Source organism: Neofelis nebulosa, chromosome 1 (genome assembly GCF_028018385.1).
Source record: "Neofelis nebulosa isolate mNeoNeb1 chromosome 1, mNeoNeb1.pri, whole genome shotgun sequence".
NCBI classification, from domain to species: domain Eukaryota; kingdom Metazoa; phylum Chordata; class Mammalia; order Carnivora; family Felidae; genus Neofelis; species Neofelis nebulosa.
In genome coordinates this window covers 54431188-54456473 of record NC_080782.1, presented here as the reverse complement: position 1 = coordinate 54456473, position 25286 = coordinate 54431188, and the positions used below count along the sequence as shown (strand labels likewise).

General features: G+C 35.6%; 1 long non-coding RNA gene across 2 annotated transcripts in view; it reads left to right on the top strand.

Moving 5' to 3' along the window:
* LOC131507579 (uncharacterized) overlaps positions 1 to 23260 on the top strand; it is a 220811-nt gene extending 197551 nt beyond the window's left edge. For both annotated transcript variants that reach the window (XR_009259563.1, XR_009259564.1), the window contains 3 exons: positions 19397 to 19530; positions 20556 to 20723; positions 23162 to 23260. This is a non-coding gene — a long non-coding RNA (uncharacterized LOC131507579). The remainder of the gene's footprint in view (positions 1 to 19396; positions 19531 to 20555; positions 20724 to 23161) is intronic.
* Positions 23261 to 25286: the final 2026 nt, after the last annotated feature.

The window sequence follows — 25286 nt, the reverse complement described above, 5'->3', positions numbered from 1 at the left end:
TTTTGTTTGGAGAGTGTACCAAGAACATGCCCTGTTCTCTGAATACTTTGGGTAACTTTGGTTGTATTGTTACTAATTTGCTGAAGAATTTTCAAACTAGTTTCTATGAAAACTAGTTTGCTTTTGCTTTTTCCAGATGGTAATTATGGTATTCTCAGACTTGATACCAATTTTCTTTTTATTTTTTTTTGAGAAGCTTTATGAATATTGCAACTAATTGGCTATATCACCACAAAGCCTTTATGTTTCTTCTCAATAGATAGAGGCTTGTACTTCTCTCATAGAGCAGTTATTATCCTTGATTAAAGGGAAGCCCTATCCATGAGAGAAAAAAACCCAAGTATTTCTAGAAATAAGTTAGACTAGGCAAGAAGATAGACTGGGATAAATTCCATATTGATGTAATGTGCTACATCAAACTATGACACTTGCATAAAGATTCTTATATGTAGGATGGTGTGGATGTTGCCTACAGCCATTGGAAAACTTTGCCCTATAAACACCTCAGAGATGTGACTTTATCATAATTGCTTAGTTATCTGTTTGCAATTATAAAATGTCACTGTCACTATTAGAAAAATTTATGTTATTGCCTTAAAATTTTTATAACTTTTTGAAACATTGCCTCATATAACCAGATCATTCTCTGGCAAACAGAGCATCTCACATTTTGCTTAGGCAACTTGAGTTTTCAAGGCATATGTTGAAACTTAACATACATCTCTGACCCACACCTAATTATTCCTAACTTAATCTAACCTTGCCACTATAAAGTGGAAAAGTCCAGACTAAAATTTCAATGTAAAAGTTTCCACTTAAATGCATAAGGGAATAAAAGTGAAGAAACACAGCAATTATTTTCCAAGATGGAAAGAAAATGCAAATGAGCACTGCTTGTGAGCTTATGAAAGATATATGAAACAGGATAAAGCGGCCATCTGCTAAAATAATTCAAAAGCAAAAATTTGGTTAGTTATTGACTGGTCTTAATAAGCTCAAATGTTGTTAGTTCACCCACAAAGAATTTCAATCTAAAATCAACTCTTCATTATTTTTGAATCAGCGTTCCATGATCTGTGTCAGATCACCATGGCTCACGCATAGCAGCAGGTGGACCAGATGCTGAACATTAAATTAGCAAAATAACAAGGCAAAATTCTCCTTGCAAGCTCTGATTCTCTCCTTGCCTTCCTCCCACACACAGAAATTGGAGACAAAAAAAAATGGAGAGAGATATTAGGACAGACTGCAATTATATGGCACTGGGTCCTTGTTTTTGTATTTAACCTTGTTTTGTTTATGTATTAGTTTCCATTAAAGCATGCTATGTGGTAAATAGCTGATAGTAGATGCCTATGTTACTTCTCTAAAGGTTATTTATACTTTCTCAAGTCTAGATTACTTGACAAATAAACTCAAATCCTAACTCAGATGCTGGTACTTCTATTTAAAAGGGATTTTTTCTGGGTTCTCTTTTTTCTATTTTGCCTTCTCCACAATGTACATTTATCCATATGTTTCTTTTCAAAATGGCTGTTGGCCTAGACACAGACATGGTCAGGAAAGAAAGTTATTAATCTTTTATGGATGGCAAATAGCTTATGTGCACAGGTATTGAGATACTGGATTTTACTCCACTTCAGCCATCCTACCCTTAGAAGCTGATCAATCTGATTCTTATGCTAAATGTTTGAAGTTTCCTACTGTTATTGAGTATGCCATAGAAAATAACAAAGAAGAAGGCAGACATATGTATCTTATGGTCCTCAGAGCGGCCACAGTTTGTCTGTATGTACACCGTGGAAATAATAAATAGCCTCTTCTAAAGAAAATAAGTTTTCTACATCCTATATCACTTAGCAGCAGAGAGATATTGAGTCAGGTAAAATTATATCTTGACTTTTGACAGATCTCACTAAAATAACAGGAATAAGAGCAAACCTTTTCCAAGAAAAATAGTTGTGCATTTATATATTACATTATATTATTTATGATTTATTACAAATTATAAGGAAATAAAACATCATAATTGTATTAGTGATTGCAGTTGACAAATTTTATTGCTACCTTTTGAAACACAAAAGCAATTAAATATTTAAAAGAATAACACAATTGAATATATGTTTTCATTGTTACATTAAGTGCTAAACAGATGATTTATGGCATTGTTACTAAGAATACACGTCACTATTTTGACTAAAATAAATTTGTTAGTATCTTACAAATGCAATAGACATTGCTGTTCTCGCTGGTCATGGAGACTGAGGAAGACTGAGTTTATAGCACTCAAAAAAAATGCTAGAGTTTCTTATAATGTTGATGGTAACATAGCAGTAAAAATTCTAGGAAATGCAACTTTCTAAAATATAGAATATGAGACTACTTAAGAGGACAGTAAAATACTCAATCCCATGGAGATTTTTGAACAGCCTAGGTGAAGACATAATCTGAAGACATTTGTATTGGTGCTTGCAATAGATGTGCTAGGTTCCCTAGCACAGAGGCTCCGCAGGTTGTATGAGGCCCCTGAACACTGGTGCTAGAAGGAAATGCTTAGCTGTGGGCTTGTATGGAAAGTGGCTGGATGTAGTTTCATGATTATAATGGAAAACTTTTTGCTACAGAAAAAAGAATATGAATGTAATTGGAAGGAGGGCTATTATGAGAAATCTGCTTTTACAAACAAAATTCTGAAAACCTTACTGAATGAATTTCTTGGAAGCTAGATTCACCAAGACTTTATGAGCTCCAAGTGTTCTGTGATGATGTTTTCATTCTCTAGAGCAGGGAAGAGCAAACTGTAACCCATAGACAAAATCTGGCTCATTGCCCGTTTTTGTTTTGTTTTGTTTTAGAGCAATTTTAGGTTTACAGAAAAATTGAATAGAGTTCCCATATACTCTCACTCCCTCCAAAGTTTCCTCTGCTGTTAACGTCTTGCACTGGTATGGTACATCTATTAAAATTCATTAGCCAATATTGATACATTAGTATTAACTAAAGTCTGTAGTTTGGATTGGTGTTCACGATTTGTGTTGTAAATTCTAGGAGTTTTGACAAATGCTTAATGTCATTTATCTGCCAATATATATCAAGTGGAATAGTTAGAGTCACTGCCCTAAAAACCCCCCTGTGTTCCACTCATTCATCATCCTCCTCCCCATGCTTGGCAACTACTGATCTTTTTATTGTTTCCATAGTTTTTTCCCTTTTCCAGGATGCCATGTAGTTGGAATCATACAGTATGTAACCTTTTCAGATAGATTTCCTTCACTTAGCAGTATGCATCTAAAGTTTTTCCTCATCTTGTCGTAACTTGAAAGCTCATTTTATTTTATTTTTGAGAGACAGCGAGAAGAGAATGTGTGCACGTGCTTATAAGCTGGGTGGGTGGAGGGGTAGAGAATCTTAAGCAGGCTCCAAGCCCAGCATGGAGCCCAACTAAGGACTCCATCTCATGACTGTGAGATCATGACCTGTGCTGAAATTAAGAGTCGAATGCTCAACTGACTAAGCCACCTAGGCACCCCTTGATAGCTCATTTTTAGAATTACTCAATAATATTTCATTTAATGGATATCCCACAGTTTGTTTAGTGATTCACCTAATGAAGGACATCTTGGCTGCTTTGAGGTTGTGGCAGTTTTGAATAAGCTACTGCAAGTATCTACATGGAGGTTTTTGTGAGAGTATGTGTACTTTTGTTAAGAAACCACCAAACTGTCTTCTAAAGTAGCTGTACCACTCTGCATTCTCACCAGCAATGGATGAGAGTTCCTGTTACCCCACATCCTCACCAGTTGTTGGTGTTGCCTGAATTTTGGATTTTGGCCATTCTAATATCTGTTGTTAATTGCCTATTTTTGTAAATAAAATTTTATTGGAGCACAGATAGGCTCATTCATTTACATATCGTCTGTGGCTGCTTTCATGCTACAATGGCAGAGTTGAGTAGCTGTGACAAACACCATATGGCCCACAAAGCCTAAACTATTTACTGTCAGGCTTTTTATGGAAACTTGTCTTAGAATATTTTTTTTTCTAGCACATCCCCTGATGACTTATACAAAATTTGTATGATATATTTGTGTTTTGTTCATGAGAATTATCACGAACCCACCCACGTCTTTCACTAGAGTAGTGGAGTAATCCATCACTAATGCAATAACTGAACAGGTCCATCCTATAAAGAACTTGGAAAAATAAGATTTCTGTGTTCCTTTCTTTAAAGGACATGAAAGAAATGGAGGTTTCTCAAAGCCAACAGGATATCATCACAAACTGTAAAACTACAAATAGAATAATCTTAAAATCATACATGAACTTTGTAGCATGCAGATATGGGTGGTTAAGTATATATGTACATATATGTGTAAATATCTAACAGTTAAGAATAAGCTTTATCTTCTATACTGCAAAGGAAACAGTCAACAAAACTAAAAGGCAACCAACGGAATGGGAAAAGATATTTGCAAATGACTTAATCAGATAAAGGGTTAGTATCCAAAATCTATAAAGAACTTACCAAACTCAACACCTGAAAAACAAATAATCCAGTGAAGAAATGGGCAGAAGACATGAATAGACACTTTTCCAAAGAAGACATCCAGATGGGCAACAGACACATGAAAAGATGCTCACCGTCACTCATCATCAGGGAAATACAAATCAAAACCACACTGAGATGCCACCTCACGCTGGTCAGAATGGCTAAAACGAACAACTCAGGAAACAACAGATGCTGGCGAGGATGTGGAGAAATGGGAATCCTCTTGCACTGTTTGTGAGGATGCAAACTGGTGCAGCTGCTCTGGAAAACAGTGTGGAGGTTCCTCAAAAAATTAAAAATAGAACTACCCTACCACCCAGAAATAGCACTACTAGGAATTTATCCAAAGGATACAGGAGTGCTGATTCATAGGGGCACATGTACCCCAGTGTTATAGCGGTGCTTTTAACAATAGCCAAATTATTGAAAGAGCCTAAATGTCCATCAGCTGACAAATGGATACAAAAGATGTGGTTTATATGTACAATGGAATACTACTTGGCAATGAGAAAGAATGAAATCATGCCATTTGCAGCAATGTGGATGGAACTGGAGGGTATTATGCTGAGTGAAATAAGTTAGTCAGAGAAGGACAGATATCATGTTTTCACTTATGTGTGTATCTTGAGAAACTGAACAACAGACCATGGCGGGGGGGAAGGGGAAAAATAGTTACAAACACAGAGGGAGGGAGGCAAACCATTAGAGACTCTTAAATACAGAGAACAAACTGAGAGCTGGTGGGGGTTGGGGGGCATGGGAGAGTGGGTGATGGGCATTGAGGAGGGCACTTGTTGGGATGAGCACTGGGTATTGTATGGAATCGATGAAAGATGGAAATCTACTCCCAAAACAAGAGCACACTTTACACACTATATGTTAGCCAATTTGACAATAAATTATATTTAAAAAGAAAAGAAGAAGCTTTATGATGGAAAAATCCTTGTGATCAGGATTACTTTCTCCTCAATTGTTAAAAATTATACCCAGCAACAAAAAGCAAACACACTACTGATATATACAATAACATGGATCATCTTAAAAGATGCCAGACAGAAAGGAATATGTGGGATTTTTTTTAATTGAAAAAGAAAAAAGGGAAAAGAATATGTGCTTTTCATAAGTGTTTGGTTTCAACATTAATATAATTATCTTAAAATATAGAATTTGGTTGGTTGTGAGAGAATGTGGCTTGGAATATAATCAAACATGTAAGTTATTATGGCATGTAAAGATAAAGACAAATTTATTCTCATGGACTCAATGTGAACTAGCTATTGGTCACAATATCCCATGAAGCCGTGTTTTCCAAATCTGGCTGCCAAGATTTCCAAGGCTAGCTGCAGTATACCTGGTTTATAATCTGAATTATGGATCACCCATGGTAATTCTGATGCTGTTGTCCCAAAGACCATCGTCATTAGATATGTACCACATATCTAAGAAATTCTTTGGAAGTGGAGAACCAATGTTCACCATGCCAGTAATGCTAGGGAACTTAATCTATTTTGATTTGTAATTTATCCATTATCATTAAATGACATTTCTTTTGATGATGTGTGGATGTCCAATTTCTTTCAGAAATATTTTTTCTTTGAAATAGGAATGTGGAGTTAGCAGATCACTCTATCCTCAATCTTGCTAATGAAGTAACCAAAATTTTGATTCACCTCTCATCCCATGCAGTCACCTGACATTCTGTCTTAGTTTTCTGATTATGTAGCCACAGACTGGGCATGGAGACAATGCCCCAGTCACTAACAATGTCAACAACTGTGTGAGATTGTGGTACGGAGTCACTGCCTCCATTTTTGTTCAGTGGAGCACTGAGCACTTCAGCTTGTACTGCTTTTATCTTTCAAGTTGTGATATCCAGGTCATCCTAAACCATTTTCATGCTTTGGTTCCTGACTAAGAATGTACACGAGAATGAGTTCATGTCCTGTGAAGAGAGAAAAGATCTGTCCACTGAGACAGTAGAATTGTTTTATGGCCCTGATTCTTTTACTACCTAGCAGTAAATTTTAAAGCAGGAGGCCATTACTGAGGTGGTTTTAATGCCTTGGTAAGGCAAACCAAAATCTAAGCCTCTGAATGCCTCAAGGTTCCAAAATCAAAATGCTAAGGACAACCAATCACAAACAGCCTACCGGGCTTTAAGCTATAGCCAATCAAATAATTTCCTTTCTTTGCAACCATACTTTATAGGTGTTTACCATAGTTCTTGTCTGCTAAGTGCTCTTAACTACTGATGGTTTAGCGCTGCCTGGTTACAACAGATTTTTCTCAAAAACCTCTTAAAATTTTGAATGTGCCTCAGTTTATCTTTCAACATAGGATATGGTTATAAAAAAGCCACAGATTTTCTCCCTTGCTTCTTCCTCTTTAAAATGTGAATAACAACTCTTCTTTTGATGTCACATTACTATGTATCAGTTATGATCATGTCAGTAAAAGAGCTAAGTGGAGAGACACATTCATCTCTGTTCAACCCTCTGTTTTACCTCCCTGGTTTGGTTTGCCATCACTAGCCTTGGGCGTTACCAGAGGTTCCTTACTACTCTCCCAGTCTGCAGCAAAGCCTCTCGGCAGTTCACCATGGACTGCTTCTTGTGACTCTTCCTAAACCATGCATGTGAGAGTATTTGTTCTCTACTTTTAAAACTTCCTATTCCAGCGAGGCAATGTTTACTATCCTTTATTTAACATTGAAAGCTCCTTACAACTGGGTCTAATATGAACCTTCTTTCACTGATCTCAATTTATGGCTGCTGCTCTGTGCAGAGTAATTTTTGCTCTAGGCCTCAATGTGTGCTATTTCATCTGCCGGGAATGCATTTCTTACCCTCCATTTCCATTTGCCTGGGATGCATTTTTTACCCACCATTTCCATTATAGACTTTCTAGTTCTTTTTTTCAAGATCAGCTGAAATGTTAACATCATCTGTATTTTGCTAACCCCTCTGACCCAGTACTAATACCTTTTTCCCTTGTGCTCCTCTAATACCTACTTATTTCAAAAACTATCTTTGACACTTACGCTTCCTCTTAGTGTAGAGATTTATATACCTGATTTTATATATTAAGGTATTCATTTCTTGCAAACTTTAATGTGCAAACCTCTGAAATTGGGGTTTATCTTAAAAGTTCTATGTATATTTAATGATTTTCTTTTTTCCATAGAGTTATTACTTTGTTTTAAATTAAATGGATGGTGTCTTATGTTGAATGGATATAGTCTGTGCCTTGTGTCCCTTTGATGCAATGTAAGTTTCTTGGGTGGTGAGGACCATGTCTTACACAATTTTCTATTTCCAAAGCCCCTTGCACATAATAGATAATCAATAAATGCTCTTAAAACAAATGGAATACATAAAATGATATAAAAAGGAAAGGTATGACATACTATTCCTTGGGCTGTGTGTGAAATGAGATCCTGCACTTTGAAGGTTCTCTGGGAGTTCAAATCATAAATCCTCCAGTGGTCTTATCATTCATGCCTATTGTACACCTGTCACAGTTTACTGGGAGAGATATGAGATACATTGTCTCTCATGAGGTTTTGAGATGATCTGTTTATTTTTTTTCTCTCATATCCAGCTACTGCATTAATTTTTATGCCAGACTGCTTAAGTAGGCAATAACACATTTTGCCTTGCTTTATTTTATTTCAGTAATCTTGCTCAGCCAGGAGGGAGGCCTATTAGTAGCTTTCTTGGAATCTATTTACAACATATTCTTTCTATTTACCAAGTATCATACTTTGCCGAAAGTCATCCAAACAGTTTTGGATCCTTCTTCCTGGCCCTAAATTGGAAGAAGAATCAATTTCAAATAGCTTAAAATCGATTTCCAATTATTTCTGTGCTTAAAGCATTGAGAGATTTACCTGGAAATTTTAATATTCTTCTGTTTTGTGCCCTAAATTTTTTCCTCCATTTTTTTTTAAAAGCACTTAAATGTTCTAGAAATTATCTTCACTTGATCTTTGAACCAAAGTATCTCTTTATCATTTCTCTTTCCCTCCTTGGATTATTATTCTTATTTTTGAAGAACAGAGACAAAATAAAAAAAATAAAAGGCATACCCATGCAATGACTTTCTATTTTGATCATGCTTTTCTAATCTCTGTCTAGTTAATGAAAATAATTATGGAAGATAATATTTTATTTTTCACCTTTGTCATGTAATGTGGGAAACATTTTATGTCAATTATTTTATTTAATCTTTACAGTAAACCTACGAGCAAGAATTATTATTATCCCTGTTAAATGTAAGCCCGATAATGCCATTTCTCAAAATCCTCTAATAACTTATTATCTTGAAGATCCTTGCTATGAACTAAAAGGCTTTCCCGGCCTGTTCTCCAACTGTGATCTCATTACTGTCCTGATCTCATCTCTTAACACTCTACTTTTTAAAAAAAAATTTTTTTAACGTTTATTTATTTTTGAGACAGAGAGAGACAAAGCATGAACGGGGGAGGGTCAGAGAGAGGGAGACACAGAATCTGAAACAGGATCCAGGCTCTGAGCTGTCAGCACAGAGCCCGACACGGGGCTCAAACTCACGGACTGCGAGATCATGACCTGAGCCGAAGTTGGCCGCTTAACAAACTGACCACCCAGGCACCCCTTAACACTCTACTTTTAATCTCTCTGCTCTAGCTGTCCTCATGTCTTGTCAGGCATAGTCTTGCCTCAGGGCTTTTGCACTTGCCACTCATGGAGCACTCTTTCCTTCCATGAACATCGACATGACGTGTTTTCTCACTTCCTTCATGTTATCACCAAGGTCATCTTGGTGACATCTTACCCGGCTCTATCTAAAATATTTACCTAACACATACCTCAGACCTCTCTAATAGTTCATATCCCATTCTCTTCTTTTTAAAAATGTTTCTTTCTACATTTATCATGTTCTAATATGTTATCTATTTGTCCTTTTTGTTGCTTCCTTCGCTTACAAGTATGAAGGCAGGGCCTGTAGCCTCTCCTGTTGACTTCTACATTCTCCAAACCTACAATGGTGTCTGACACATAGCAGGCAAATGTTGAGTATCTGTTGACTGAATAAATGTATGAATCAGAGATGTTAAGTAATTGAACATCTTTTAACTAGTAATTTGTGGAGCTAAGATTTAACACAGACCATTTTATTTTTTCACATTTAACTTTTGAATATATTTCAGGAATTGGTTACAAAAAACAATGGAAGGTGGCCTGTAGCATCTCCATAAGTAATTCATCTACATTATATTGTTTGACAAAGTAAACCAAGACTCTCTGTTCAGACTTGATATGGTAGACTCCTAAATGTCTTTCAGAAGCATTGTTAGATACATAATGCATATGAGTTGTCTTCTCTGAAATTATTTTTTAATTGAAATGTGTTCATAATCTTGTCATTTCTGAACTTCCAAATTATACTGCAGTCTGTTGATCAAGATTGATTCTGAGCATGTGGGACACATTTTAAACAAGAAAGAATCTTGTTTGTTGTTTGTAATGTGATGGCTAATGCACTGGAAACAGATTGCATGGACATTAAACTTCTGTCCACACATCTATGTTCAAAAACCAAACAGTAAATATTTGCCTTAATGATTGATTTTGCTGTGGGGTGCAAACTGTCATGGTTCCAATTTTTTGGTAGTCTTGTTCTTTTCTTTCTTTCTTTCTTTCTTTCTTTCTTTCTTTCTTTCTTTCTTTCTTTCTTTCTTTCTTCTTTCTTTCTTTCTTTCTTTCTCTTTCTTTCTAAGAACTTTGACCTGAATATAAACACTGGCAAAGAAATTATATTCTTTTACTACACATTTTGGGAGACTGGTATGGTGATATGTTTCTGGAACAGAATATCGAGTATAATCAGTCTGCTAATAGGAACAGGAAGTCATTTCTTAAAATGATCCTACAGCCACCTTGCTAATGTCGAGGATGATTTGAGCTGAATGGTTTGATTGCTGCTTTCTTCCTACAAGAGGTCTCAATGCATGAAATAACTTACATGTGTAATTTAGGTTTCCATGATTTCCAGCAACCTAATGATGCACAGAAAGCTGAAATAAAATTCCCACTTTTTCCCAGATAGAATATACACATCTAAACATCTGTCTTATAGAGACAGAAGGATATTATAGTTGGTGGGAAGATGATAGCTTAATGCCTGTTTGGTGGTTTAATTTTCTAATAGATTATTTGAAAACTGTCCAGCTAGTGCTGTGGGGACCCATTTACATCTTTGCAAATAGCTTCAGGATAGAAAAGGATAGGAGAGTAGGAGAGGCAGCTTAGTTTAGTATTGCAGACAATACTTCCTATACTATACTATACTATACTATACTATACTATACTATACTATATTATACTATACTGATACTTTACTATAATATAATTTTATACTTACAGACAAGTATCTGAATGTCTTATATTTGAATCACAGCTCTGTAATTCAACAACACTATAAAATACCCTTTCTTATCTTAATTTATCAAATTTTCATATATCATACTAGTCCCTGATTGTTTTTGATTCTCTCCCTTTACTTTCTGTCTTATGAAGCCCCAGACCATGTGGTTTTTGAAGCATACCCTTTCCTCCATTCAGAATTACTTTATCTATTCTTCAAATTTAGAATGATAAAATCTTGGGGACTGGGCTTACCAAGAAAATTCCCTTTGAAAGAGATCAGAAAAAAAGGAAGGGAAAAAGGATTCGTAAAAAAGACTGAATTCATTTTTTAAAAACTTATTTATTTATTTTGAGAGAGAGAGAGAGAGAGAGAGAGAGAGAATGCTGAAGGGGCAGAGAGACAGAGAGAGAGAGAGTCACAAGCAGGCGCCACATCATCAGCACAGAGCCCGATGTGGGACTCAAACTCATGAACTGTGAGATCATGACCTGGGCCTAAGTCGAGAGTTGGTTGATTAACCAGCTGAGCCACCCAGATGCCCCAAAACTCAATTTGTTATAAGCAGAGGTGACATAAGAAGTCTACAATCAGTCAAACGTTTAATTTCTGTTATCCCCATCAGAATGATTTTAACCTAGGGTCAGGCCTATTAATATTAGTGGCTCCATAATAGTCAAGCCAGATAAAAGCAGCATGCCTGTAACCCATAGTGTGTTCATGAGTGATTCAGAGATATGAAAATAGACATTTGGGAAGGTAGAGTTTTGACTTTTGCACATGAGAGCCAAGATATTACAATAGTAATTGATTCTTCAGTCATTCTGAGGTAAAATTTAAAGTTTGCCTTGTGTGTGGTCTTTATACTGAAAACAAAGTTGGGATGATGGAACTTTCTTTCTTTCTTTGGAGCATACTCTTCTTTCAATTGCTATTGCCAAGCTCCTGAAGGACAGTATATGTGGAATTTTTGAACAAGTGAACTTTTTTCCTAACTTGGTGAGCTGAGCTGGATGATTTAGAAGAAACATTGAAGTTTCTTTTTACCTTTCTTCCTAGAGTCTTGAGCTAATTATAAAAGATTAACTTCTTCTTTATTAGTCTCTAAAGGTCTCTAAAGCCTGCCTGATCCATCTTGGTTCTCACTGTATGTGTACAGATAACATACTGAGCTCCTTAACATAACAGCATTATGTTAACGTTATATCCATGATATGTCTATGCCAGGATTTTGCTTTTAGACTCAGAACCAGTGTTCAGCAGAATGTACCCTTAACTCACCCCAACCCTGATAAAATATGCTTGTCTAAGTCTTTATCTTCAAAATTCTCCTAAAAGCAGGGAAATGGTAACTAAAGGGATAATCCCTTTTCCCTCCACCCCTTCAGCTTATAATACCTTCATTTGTGAAAAAGTTTCTGTTAATGATTTTTGTTTCTAGGTTAGATGTTAAATTTCACCTCCACATTTATTTTTCTTTTGTGAGTGTGTATTGCTTTTTTTCACTGCACATGCAAGATTCCTGCCAAGTTTCCCCGCACTCCCCACCCCCTAATTTTGGGCAAAGAGCATGAGTGTGTGTTTAAGGGGAGTGGTGGAGGACAAAATCATACCTTATATAAAGATTTACTTGCACAGTGAGATCAATGTGTTTCTGGTAGTCTTAGTTTGGATAATCTCAGAAACAGATCCTAAGACAAAGACTCAAGTGCAAATAAACATGAGTAGGGAAGTAGGGAAGAGATATGGAGAGAGTGAGGTAGCCAGCATAGGAAGCACCATCAAGGCAGCCACTGCTACTGGTGGCCAGATCTTAACACCTTGGGAAATTCTGAAAAATGGTGTAAAACACGTATTTTGCCTGCAGGATGAGCAAGCTGTGCATTTATATAGCAATTCCATTCAGTAATTGGTTTAGGCTGCTCTCTGGGGTACAGGCATTAGTTCCCTGTCCCTTAGGCCTGCTGGATATAGGCATGGCAGCCTTTCAAGGCATCAGAGACTCTTGGGCCAAGAGGTACAAATACTGGTGGTTGATATTTGTGCAGGACCAAACTGAAGTAACGAGACCCAGGGGATGTGGGCTGGGAACCAACAGCATCTGTTAAAGAGTGATAGTCCATCGTTTTTATTTTCATGATCCCCAGTTATTTGGCACATGGAAAACGTTTAGCCCCTATTCTTGGCTTATTTTAAAGACTCAAAAGTTTACTTCTTATTCTCTTTCTGTAAATAAAATTTCAGCATCACAAAATAACTTCTGACATGATTAGTCTTCATATCTAAACACCTAATTTATCATCAATGACAGGATTATTTCAAAACTAGTCTTATCAAGTAATACTTCAGGGTGTTGTGTATTTGATCAAAACTATTTTAGTTAGGTCTATTATAAACTGGCTATTTGCAATTGAGATTTCATTATATGTTTTTAATGCTTAGGCTAGACATATATTAACCAGCCTATAGAATTATAAAATGTTAGAGCTAAAAATGACCCTATAGATTATGTAATCAGGCCCCTTGCCACCCAGTACCTACTTAGCAGATGAGGAAACTAAGGTTTAGTGAGAACCACTTTGCTTACAGTTGTGGAAATAGTCTTTTCTTTTTATAACCCTAAATAAAACTAGAGAGAACTCTGGGTCCATGGTAAAATGTTCTGTTATTCTGGGACTGAGGATTAGGTTATAAACTTTGAGAACTCACGCAGAGTCCCCTACACCTGGAGTCATTGGCTAGTATCTTGGAAGTTAAGCTACTTGTTCCTGGGGTTCCTTTTCTACTTGAGGCAGAAGTACCACAATGATATGGTTTTCTTATCCTGATGTCTCCTGCATATTGTTCAGATGGTGCACTTACTGTTTTTTTTTCAACATAGGCTTTACTTTTATCATCGGCATCCTACTTGCAACCAGTCTTCTGGTCCCATTTTACACTGAACACTCTGCTTTGATGCTTGGGTTTTGATTATTTTACTTCCAGAAGAGTCCCTGGATTGACTTCAATTATAAAGATTTATTATTAAAACTGAGAGGAAAAAAGTATAAAAGCAAGTGGGAATACTTTAAATTCTACCCATCTGATTTCTACTAAACATTTAAAATTCAAAATAAAGCAACATAGATTGAATACCTAGATATTCAAATATGGATTTATTTGATTTTTCTTATTGCTCCATGCTTCTCAGCATTGAGGCCATTGAGCCTGTGAAATTTTTTCTTGGAATTCTTAAAGTTCTACAAGAATTGTTAATTCAAAATTTTCCTTAGATGCTTATGAATTTTTAACTGTTAAGACAAAATCTCTTTTTTTTTTCTGGTAGAGATGACTAAATTAAAAGGTATTCTCAAATAACTACTGTAATCCAAAAATTGAAAGATGAACAAAAAGAATCTTGACAGTATAGAAAATAGAAACCCGTTTCCAGATTATTCTTAAATCAAAGAGAAGGTAACAAACATTGCAACTTTTTACAAAGCAATGATATGAGGCACATTGTACCTAAGCCTACAGGTTTTAGTAAAAGCTGCTATAACCAGAGTCCTAATGCCTATAAGACAAGGTTAAAATGAAGAAGTTAGAAGTTAGAAAAGCAAAAGTTAGAAAGTTAGAAAAACAAAAAAACCAAAATAACCAAGAAAGAAGGAAGGGGAAAATAGAGATTTAAGATGTTACTTATGAATAAGAAAATAGAAATTAAAAAAAAATACTACAGAAGATAGATAAATACTAATCTGATATTTGGAACTGTGCATTACCATTAAAGCTGGTAAATCTTTTAGATTTTATTAAGAAAAATGGTAGACTAAAATATTGAAAATGACCAAAGAGTAGCACATACATATTTGTTGAATCATGAATTGATAGAAAGGGAACTATGTGCTGGGCATTGTACTGAGCACCTTATTTTATTTAATCTTCACTAAACCCTTTGAGATGGGTGTTACTTTTATCCTCATTTTACATGTGGAGAATCTGAGGCTTAGAGAGATTAGAAGGAGTAAGTAATATGTGCAAGGCTACACAGCTGGAATCAAACCCAGGCATTTTAACTCTAACATCTTTCCTAACCAGTAGTTGGAGATGGTGGTTCATATTTTCTTTGTTGTAGTTTTAATAGGAAACCCCAGTGTGGGTTCTATAAATCTCCTTTCTAAGAATTCTGTGTAGTCTAAAGTACTTTTTAGGTAAAGAATTTTTCCAGGAAAATTTCTACTGGATGACATCAAAATTTTAAGAAGTTTGTTGTTGCAAACGTATAGAAGAATTTTCTGGGTAATCATCTGGAAGCATGGGGAAACAAATACCTGATGATGGTGAACTTGAACTTTTTCAGCCTCAATGGTCTGTGGTTCCTCTGGTTAACAGGAGGAATTTGGTAGAGAGGACTCTAAATTAAAAGGCATTCTCAGACAACTATAGTAATCTGAAAATCAATAGATGACCAAAGAATCTTGACTATATGCAAAATCTGGTCATGGCCTGGAGGGATATTAACAACTGGTGGGGATTTCAGTAACATGCATTCTTCAACATTGGATTTTTTCCTCTACTAAGTAGTCTTTTAGGACTACAGAACAGACTAAGATTTAGTGAGAGAAAAAATAATCCTACGGCCATGGATGAGAGTTTCAACTAGAAAGACTTTTTCCTAAAACCATATTATTTTTCTCTTCACACTTAATCTGCTCATTGCCTTGAACGTGGACAGTTTCCAAGTCTATTCAGCTGTCTGCTTTTTTTTCTTGTTAATGCAGACCATGAAAATGATATCTAAATCTGAATTCTATTAACACCACAAATAAAAGTGATAAACTCTATCAGCACCAGCATATAAATCCTTTCAGGGGAAGGTATTGTATTTTAAGTTATGCAGACACAAATTCCTAATATTTAAATAAGAATATTCTCCTTGGTTCCAGCATTTCAGAACACTTTTTGATAAAAGAAATGGTGTTACAATATAGAAGTAAAGTAAAATAATTTTGGAAGGTATATAGGATCTATTCCTTGGTCAGCTGTCAGTGACCAACTAGCCTCAATGAAGGGAAGGATCCCAAGGAACACTGTGGAGTGCAGTGAAACACTTAGAGCAAATAGTAAAAGGAATTAATGAGTTACTAATAGGGTAGGAAATAGCATGGGTGTTAAGTCAAACATCTGATTAAGTAATTACTGAGTTAAAAAAAATATTTAAGAAACTATTTTAGAGAAATATTTTCACTGTAATTTAAGCTATTTATGTCAAATACTTGTCTTGATTTTCCTTATGCACTTGAAATGCTTGGCAAGAACTGGCACATAGTAGGTTCTCAAATATTTGCTTGAAGGGGGGCGCCTGGGTGGCGCAGTCGGTTAAGCGTCCGACTTCAGCCAGGTCACGATCTCGCGGTCCGCGAGTTCGAGCCCCGCGTCAGGCTCTGGGCCGATGGCTCGGAGCCTGGAGCCTGTTTCCGATTCTGTGTCTCCCTCTCTCTCTGCCCCTCCCCCGTTCATGCTCTGTCTCTCTCTGTCCCAAAAATAAAAATAAAAAAAAAAAAAAAAAAAAACGTTGGAAAAAAAAAAATATTTGCTTGAAGGAAGAAAAATATACTTACTTACACTAGTGAGATGTGTTAATGCAGAGCAAACATTTTAGAGCTAAGGCAGAAAGGATTTTCTCTATTTGTTGGTGTCTGCTGAGAACCAAAGCATATAATAAAATTAGTTGGTTTTTTTCCTCAGGACTCTTGAGTGGCTGTATGGAAAGGCACAGATATAATCGTGGGTTAGAAATTCTTTACAACAGTAATGAAACCAATAAAATTGGAAAATTAAAAGAGATTCATTTCTAAAGTATTACAGTGGACTTTGTTAACTTAATTAAATTATTTAAGTCTAATCTCTTCTAAGTTAGTGACAAAAAGCTTCTTTTTATGACATTGTCATGGAAATCATTTAGACCACCATGACATAAAAGGCTATGGAAGTATTTTTTCAGGCCTGAGGACATTTAAATCTAGGTTCTGTTTTGTGGATTATAGATTTTTTTTAAGGGCAAGTAAATGTTCCTCTTAATTTTCTTTCAGTATGCAAAATTCAAATCACCTGGGCATTAATCACTAGAGATTCACTTCAGTTATAACCCTGAAGTTGTGCCATGGAAAAAGAATGGGTTGATAGCGGGGGTGACTAGAGTTTTTGAAACCTAAATGTCACATTGCATTTGATTATTAATTCAAAATATTTTTAGCTGAGTTCTCCATAATCAGAGCTCATCAGACTATTGACTATATTCAAGAGCTAAGTAATTAAAAGGAAGAAGTCAACATCACAAGTTAAATTTACAGAGAAGTCATTATTATTTTGTTAATAGCTTCTGTGACTTCCTAGGATATAACTTTTGAATCACACAGTCGTGTACCTATTGACTTGCTAGAACTTTTCAAGTAAATGTATTTTCTAACAAACTTTGGATATAGATAGGATCAGTTTCAGGTGATATTATTGGAATATTTTGTCCTTGAAAGGAAATCTTAGCCAAAAAAACAATAATTCAACATCTGATTTATTTGACCTTAAAAATGTTACTTCAATGAATGATTTTAAGGTTTTAAATAGGAAACAATGTTTTTACACATTTACAATTTATAATTTAAAGCACATTGGAAAGGATTGGGATAAAGTACCAGTGGACAAAATTCACATTTAATTAATTGTTTGAAGTTTTACTATGTATGTTGGCATCTACATAATTTGCTTTCAGTGACTATAATCTTTTCAGAGGGTCCAATGGATAGGTTTTAACTTTAACTTTAATGAAGATAGTTTGGAGAAAATAATCCAGAGGAATTGTGCTTTTTAGCCCCTTCAAGCAAAATCCAAGAATCTTTGCTCTGACCCATCTACCTATTTAAAGAGTTTGCTTAATGAAAGGTTATGTCAAGACCATCACGAACTAAGTCTGAAGGCCAATTAAGGCTTGGTGAAAGGAAAATCTTTTTACCAAAATTGATGTCCGATTAGCATGGGTCTGTTTGATATAGGTCAGGTAAAAATCTAGGTTCATTGATTGTTTTTTCTTTAATTTATTATTTAAATGTTTTTTTTTGAAATTAGGAAAGTTATATATGCTCACTGTTACCAGTGAAAAATGAAAGAGATGAATGGAGACAGAGGTTATTTTTTCCCCCTACTCTTTTCCCTCGTTAATCAATGTTAATGGCAGCAGGTGTATCATTCTACAAGTTCTGCTTTCTTGTATGGAAGTATGAGTACACGTCAAAAATGTGTGTTTTATTAATGTTTGTTTCTATAAAAATGCATCACATTAAATATACTACTCTGAAATTTAATTTTTCATGTAACAATATGAATAGATCTCTCAAGACAGTCGATATAGATGTAACCACATATCAGAATCACACATCAGAACTGGATGACTTGTTAGGACACATTACCAGGCCCCATCCTCAGACATTCCCATAGGTCTGGAGTGGGGTCAAATATGCATTTCTAACAAGTTCCTAGGTGATGCTGAGACTACTGGGCCAAGGGCCAGACTTTACGAGCCACTGGTTTAGCCTATTCTTCTGGATAGAAGTGGATTCCTGCATAGAGTAGAAGTGTTGTGATTTATCCAACCATTTCCCCTGTTGGTGGCCCTTTATTTTTTCTTATTTTGCCATAATAAAATATTGCTGCAATGGACATTTTGTTCATATAACACAAAAATTTTTATGTCTATAGTATAGATTCCCAAATTGAAATTAGTGGGTCAAAGGTGGTGTTTACAATTTTAACAGCTTTTGCCTGATTAATTCCCAAAAGCAGTTATTACATATTACTAATTGCTACATAAAGATTATATATCCCTGTTTCCTCATCAGCACTGTATTGTTACTGTATTATTATTTCTTTATGAGATGAGTGAAAAAATGGCATCTCATTGTTGTTTTAACTTACATTCCCCTAAGCCCCAAGAGGTTAAGAGAATTCTTGTATGTTTAGTAACCACTAGGATTCCCTCTTTGTCCATTGTCCCTTTAGTTACTTTTCTTTTTCCTAATTATTTCTAGAGATTTTTTTTAATATAAGGAATATTAACCCTTAATATGGCAAGCGTTGAAAATATTTCTCTCAGTCTCTCCCTTCACTTTTAACTCTGTTTATAATATGACTGGCATGAAAAATCTGTAATTTTTATGTAATGAAATATCACATAGGTAGTGCCTTTAGGTCTTCTATCTTATTTAAGAGACTCTTGTATAATGCAAGGTTATACAAATATTCTTCTAAAGTTTCTTGTAATGTTTTAACTATTTTATATTTTGCATTTAAATGATTATTGTATCTGGAATTAATTTTAAAATATCATGTGAAGTTGGGCTATAGTGGCAGCCCTCCCCCCTTTTCAGGGACTGGGGGCATTTTTCTCTCCTATGTAATTCCTTCTAGGCTTTCCACATCACTAGGCCCACGTGCAACAAGTAAGCAGGCATAGTCTTTCTGGAAGAGGAGCACGGGCACCTGCTTGCTAATTTCCCTCACTACCAAGAAACCTGAATCATCACCAGAGACCCCAAACATAGGTAAGACCTAGCCCCTGGATCTAGCCCCTTAGCTTAGGACAGACACAAAAGAGAATGGTTTCTAATTGATTCTTGGTCCCTAAAGACACGTTAGAGGTGTTCTATGTCCTGCATTCCATGCCTCCCGTCCAAATACAGTATTACTTAGAAAGGATATTTGGAGCAAATTAAGGAGTCTGTGTTCAAGCTGTCCTATCTCAGAATACAAACATTACACAATTAATGCAAGTTTATACTCACTGGGGACAAATTAGTAAATAGAGATTAGCAAGAAGGAATGCAGGAAGAATCACCCACATTTCAACCACCCAGAGACAAACACTTTGAGCCTCTGGGTGTATATCTGTTCAGATTATATAACTAACTAAATAAATAACAGACAAGTAAGTAGATAAATGTAAAAATATTACTTTCCATGCTGTTTTTAATTTCCTCCCCTACCTTTTGGACATTTGGATTGCTGCCAATTCTTTGATGTCCTACATACTTTGAGATAAACATCACTTTTGTTACACTTTTGTGAAGATTTACTATTATTTCTTTGATACAAATTCCTAGAATGGTAGTTGCCTGATCAAGGTATACGTTCATATTTAAAATGTTTCCAAATTGCCCTCCAGGAAAATTTTAAAGTTTATACTCCTACCAGCCATGCATGAGAATGCCCATCAGTTCATAACTTTGCAGAAAAAGGTTTGCATGACTAAACACAAACCCCATTTCTTTTTAAAAAACACTACTTGGTATATATTTCATTATTTGGATGCTCAGGTTTGATTTTTCTTTTTGGTAAAAAGGTATTGCAGTTTCCTGCTCTTAGGAGTATGTTTCACATTGGAGTGAACTACTTCCCCCTTCTCCAGGACGGGACTCATGTGAACACATCAATATATATTATATTCTCATCCTCTAAGACTAAGCAAGTGACCCAAGCTGCATTGTATCAACTTTGGGAAGTTACTACAATGAGAGAAAAGAAGTTCTCTCTTTCAATCCTCACTGGCTCTTCATCTATCTTTCCCTAGGATTTTGAAAACAACAAAGTAGATGAGAGCAGAGAAAAGGAGGGACAGATGCACAATGGGAGAGAAAGAAAGAACAAAAGGGACAGGAGGGGGAAGATACATCTGGCTGTGCCTGAAGCAAGAACTACTGTTGGATTTTTTACTAACATGAGCCAATCACTTGTGTTGGTGAGTGTACCTTCCTTTTACTCCTTTTAAAAGGCACTGACATGGCTATTTGTTTTATATTCTATAATCATTATTTGATCATCTAGAATGTATTTTTAAGCTTTACCAGTAAAAAGTCTTTGTTAGTTATTACAAATAATTCGAAAGCAAATAAACATGTATTTGTGGTTTTCTCAGCCTTTACTATTATCAAATATTTACTGTTCCAAACAGGTACACACCTGTAGGTAGGTCATTTGTCTCCTTGATAGAGTACACAACAGAGATAAGAGAATACTTTTGTTCCCATTCCTTCCCCACCTTTGAGCTTTGGCTATTGTACTAGCAATCTAATGGTGACGAGTGATTTGGGTTCCCTGGTCACCTCATTAATCACATTAATGATGTCAGACACCAAAAAGAAAGTAGAGAAATCACTTGCCTTATCATCTAATGTCTTTTCATTAGAGATCCGGTCAAGGGATTTTAAAGACATTGACATTGACAACTAATAGGCAGTTGATATTAATTCTGCTGAAAGCAATAATGAAGCAGCCAGATTCCAAACAAGCTAGCAGTAACCTGGTGGGACCTCAGATGAGAAGGTGTTGGAATCTTTTAAAATTCACTTTACTTTTTGCTTGGATGGACTTGCTTTAATTCAAGGGTAGTGAGAGTGGGCAGAGTTTGGGGAGGAGACATATTAGGTTTCAATCCTTTATCAATGTTTTAATTATCTTTCAGGAGAGCTCCCTAGCAGGTTGGAGGACAAGATTATTGTTTGAAAAGATAACCATTAACTCTGGAATAATATTTATTTGCATGGCTCATTCCTAGGCTTGATGGGACCTCCAAATTTATTATTAGAGCTAATATGGAAAGAGGGTCATAGCTATTGCAGAAATGACCAAGGGTCACATCCCCAGATAAGATTAATAGCTTAATGATAAAGAGAAGTTGACAACCATGCTGAAGTATAGAACATCTTCTCTGATGGATTCCAACAAGACATGGAAACTTTGAGTGAGGCATGAGGCAGATAAGGTATAGACTTGGTTGCATTTGATTAGAGACAGATGAGTACAGAACTGCTAAAGCATGTCTCAGTGTAACACTAATAAAGTGCTGGGAGCCAGTTGTCAACGACGGTATACAGCCCCCACTGAAAAGTGTAAAAATGTACTACACATGCCTTTAATTTTATTCACCCATGGGGATAGCAAGCAATAACACAGTAAGACACTGGGGTTATTTTAACCATTTTCTAATTACATTTGACCCTTAAACAACAGGGATCCACTTACATGTGGATTTTTTAAATATAAATACAGCACAGTACAATAAATGTATTTTCTCCTCCTCATGATTTTCTTAATATTTTCTTTTTTTAGCTTACTTTATTATAAGAATACAGTATGTAATACAGATAGCATGCAAACTATGTGTTAATTGATTGTTTATGTTACTGGTAAAGCTTCCAGTCAACAATAGGCTATTAGTTAAGTTTTGGGGTGTCAAAACTTACATGCAGATTTTCAACTATAGAGGAGAGGGGGGCATTGGCAGCTCTAACTCCAGTGTTGTTCACGTGTCACCTGTATATTGATCAGCATTTGGTTAAATTGTATTTTGTATCCTATTCTAACAAAGTGTTCATGATATGTCAAGTACTGTATTAGGCATATAACCAGTACTGAAGAAATAAAATCTTTAATTTTTCTTCCTTGGAAAACCACTGTACTCTTAATTCACTCATTTCTTAACAAATACTCTAGTCATTCTTATAGAAAATAAGAATCTAACAATAAACATGATATATAAGTTTCCTGTCTCCATAGAATGTATATTCTTCTAGGGATAAAAAGACAATAAACAAATAAGCTAGATTTTCAGATAGGAATAAGAAATGTGAAAAACAGAGAGAGTTACCTAGGGTAGGGGGTTAGTTTAGATTGTTCAGTTAAAAACATCATTCTGAAAAGTTTAACATCTGAGCTGAAATAAGAAAGTAACTCTGTAAGAAGGAGTAACCCTGTGAAATCTGGGTGAAGGAAGCACATTTCACGTAGAGGAAAGTGAGTGTAAAGTCAGAAGAGTTGAAGTTTTGAATGCATGGTTGTAGGATAGGAACCTCAAGAGACAGGTGTGTCCAGTTTATTCAGTCTATAGCAAGGAGATTACACTCAATTCTTAGCATAATTTATCTACTTCATGGTAGTCCTTTCCTTTCTTTAAAATAGAGATAACATTATGAAAAATAATCCAATATTTTTCTTATAAGGGTTCTGTCAGATTATATTTTCAGCTGAGAAATGTAGGTCTATTTGGATGAATCTAATTATATCCTATATCACATCACAGAGGTAAAATGTCACGATAGTATTGGTAACACAACTTAATCACCAGTTAACAGGCATTAGTTGTTCACATTGACTTTTTTTTTTTTAAATCTCTTTCAGACTTTAACCATCTATACAAAATCACAGAAGACTGGCATATGGAGGTTAACTCAAGGGATTTGGGGAGAACTTTCTCCTCCATTAAAATTTTGAGAAAGATATTTTGGTTTCTGGAAATTTCTGGAAAAGTCCTCAAAGTTATTATTTCCATACTATACCTCAGGGTTCTTTCCTAACTTTTTAAGATGGATTGAGAACTAAGAGACAGAATCCTTTCCTAAGAATCTGAAGAAAAGCCACCTCAGACAGTCTTTCTGAATGCCATGTTTTCCAACATTGAGTTCCAGCACAGATCCCTTGGACATCCAGTAAGAGTAAATAAGTTCTAATATCTTGTCATCCCTTTAAAGGATAGAATACTCCTTAACAGCCAATAAACACACTTTGTAGTGCTTCCTTAGGTGCTTAGTTTGGGAGGTCAAGACCTGATCATTGTCAAATGTTCTTTTGAAGTGATTTTAGATACTATATATAGACACTATATATATGTATATGTATATTATAGATACTATATATATGTATCTAGTCAGGGTTTGAATAATCAAGGGTAACAAATTTTGTTTCTTTTGTTCTCTTTGTTTGAAGAAATGCAAAAAATGAGTTGGTGTTAGCTGTGCAGCTTGAACCATCCACCCCCTAGGAAGAATTTACATGTTTAAGTATTGGATTGGTTGGTAGTGCTTTTAAAATATGTGTGTTTGGCTCTGCCACTATCTCAAGGAATAGCAGCTGCCTTTAAATGAAAGGCCTAATGCTTTTTTGACTAATACCGTAACACCCCATGGAAATCCCCATTAGTCCCTTTGATGGAGCCTTTCGTGCCATTCAGTGTATTCTCTTGCCCTATTTACCAGAATGGAAATTTGACCTATCCTGCATCCAGGAGCCTAAGACTGCCACAGAGAGGTTTTCAAATGTTCTTCAAGCACTATGCAGATAACCAGAGGATAGGTGGAGCTATGTGCTACAACATTTTTACTTACCTGAGTGGATAGGACTTAGAGGTAGAAGGTGCTGACAATAGACAATGTACTTAAATATCCATAACTCCCCATGGACTATGACTGAATAGTCCTGGCATAGAGTAGAACCGAAAGGATTAACACAGAGAACTGTGTCTTGATAATTCCTTTTTTTAGGGGAACCTTAGTGTATGGGAAACCTTGCTACAGCTTTTGTCCAAGAAGTGATGCCAGGCTGATAGGAAAGCTAGTTTTACTAAACTAGTACTAGTTTACTAATAGAGCTTTGTAGTTTCCCTGTAGCCTAACCTAGTAGCTTGGGCAAGCTATGTTTAAGCCATTGACATTCGTAAGCTCTGTAAAGTAATATCTGCATAATTTTATTTATGGTTAGAAGTGGAGAGACCGAAAAGGTAACAGCTCACCTTTCCCCAGCCCTCCATTTTGAACATACTGTCTCCAGGTATGTGGCTAGTGATGTAAGGATAAATTCCTCTATTGGAATATCTGAGTTATTATTCCAGGGAAAATCAAGAAGCAGAGTTGTGTCTAGATAAATAATGGAAATATGTGTTTTCTTAATTTTCTTTTGTGTATCTTTGTTTTGCAATTTTTCCAAGATAAGTGTGGATTACGTTTCAGATAAAAAAAAAGTTGTATTTAAAATTAAGTTCAACGTTTTCTAGCAACAATTTCAGCTCCTGTCTCTTACTCTGCTTCTTTCCTCAAAGGATTGCAAATGCAAGGATTTCAATATCTTATCTACTAGTTTAAAAACATTCTTGAGATCCATTGAGAGTAGCGGCTGTTATAAGAACTTTCTACTCCCTTAAACACCTAATCCCCTGTGACACATTCCATTTATCCTCCTTTTGTAGTGACTACAGCTTTAGCTGCCCCATGTGGGGAGACTTGCTGGTTTTATTTCGTTGCTCTGGATTGCTGCTCTTAGACTGCTGAAAAATGAACTTATTCTATAGCACTCAGTTTGTCGTGTTGCTCCTTTCGGAAGTTACTGTTCTGAATTATTCCCTGTGTCCAGGGTAACTCTTGGTCTACTCAGTATATTTCTTCTCTTTTACTTTGTACCTACCGACCATTTTATATTGGCAATTTGTGCTGGTCTATGCTAAAAATCTTCTTTGAATAGCAAATCTTCCATG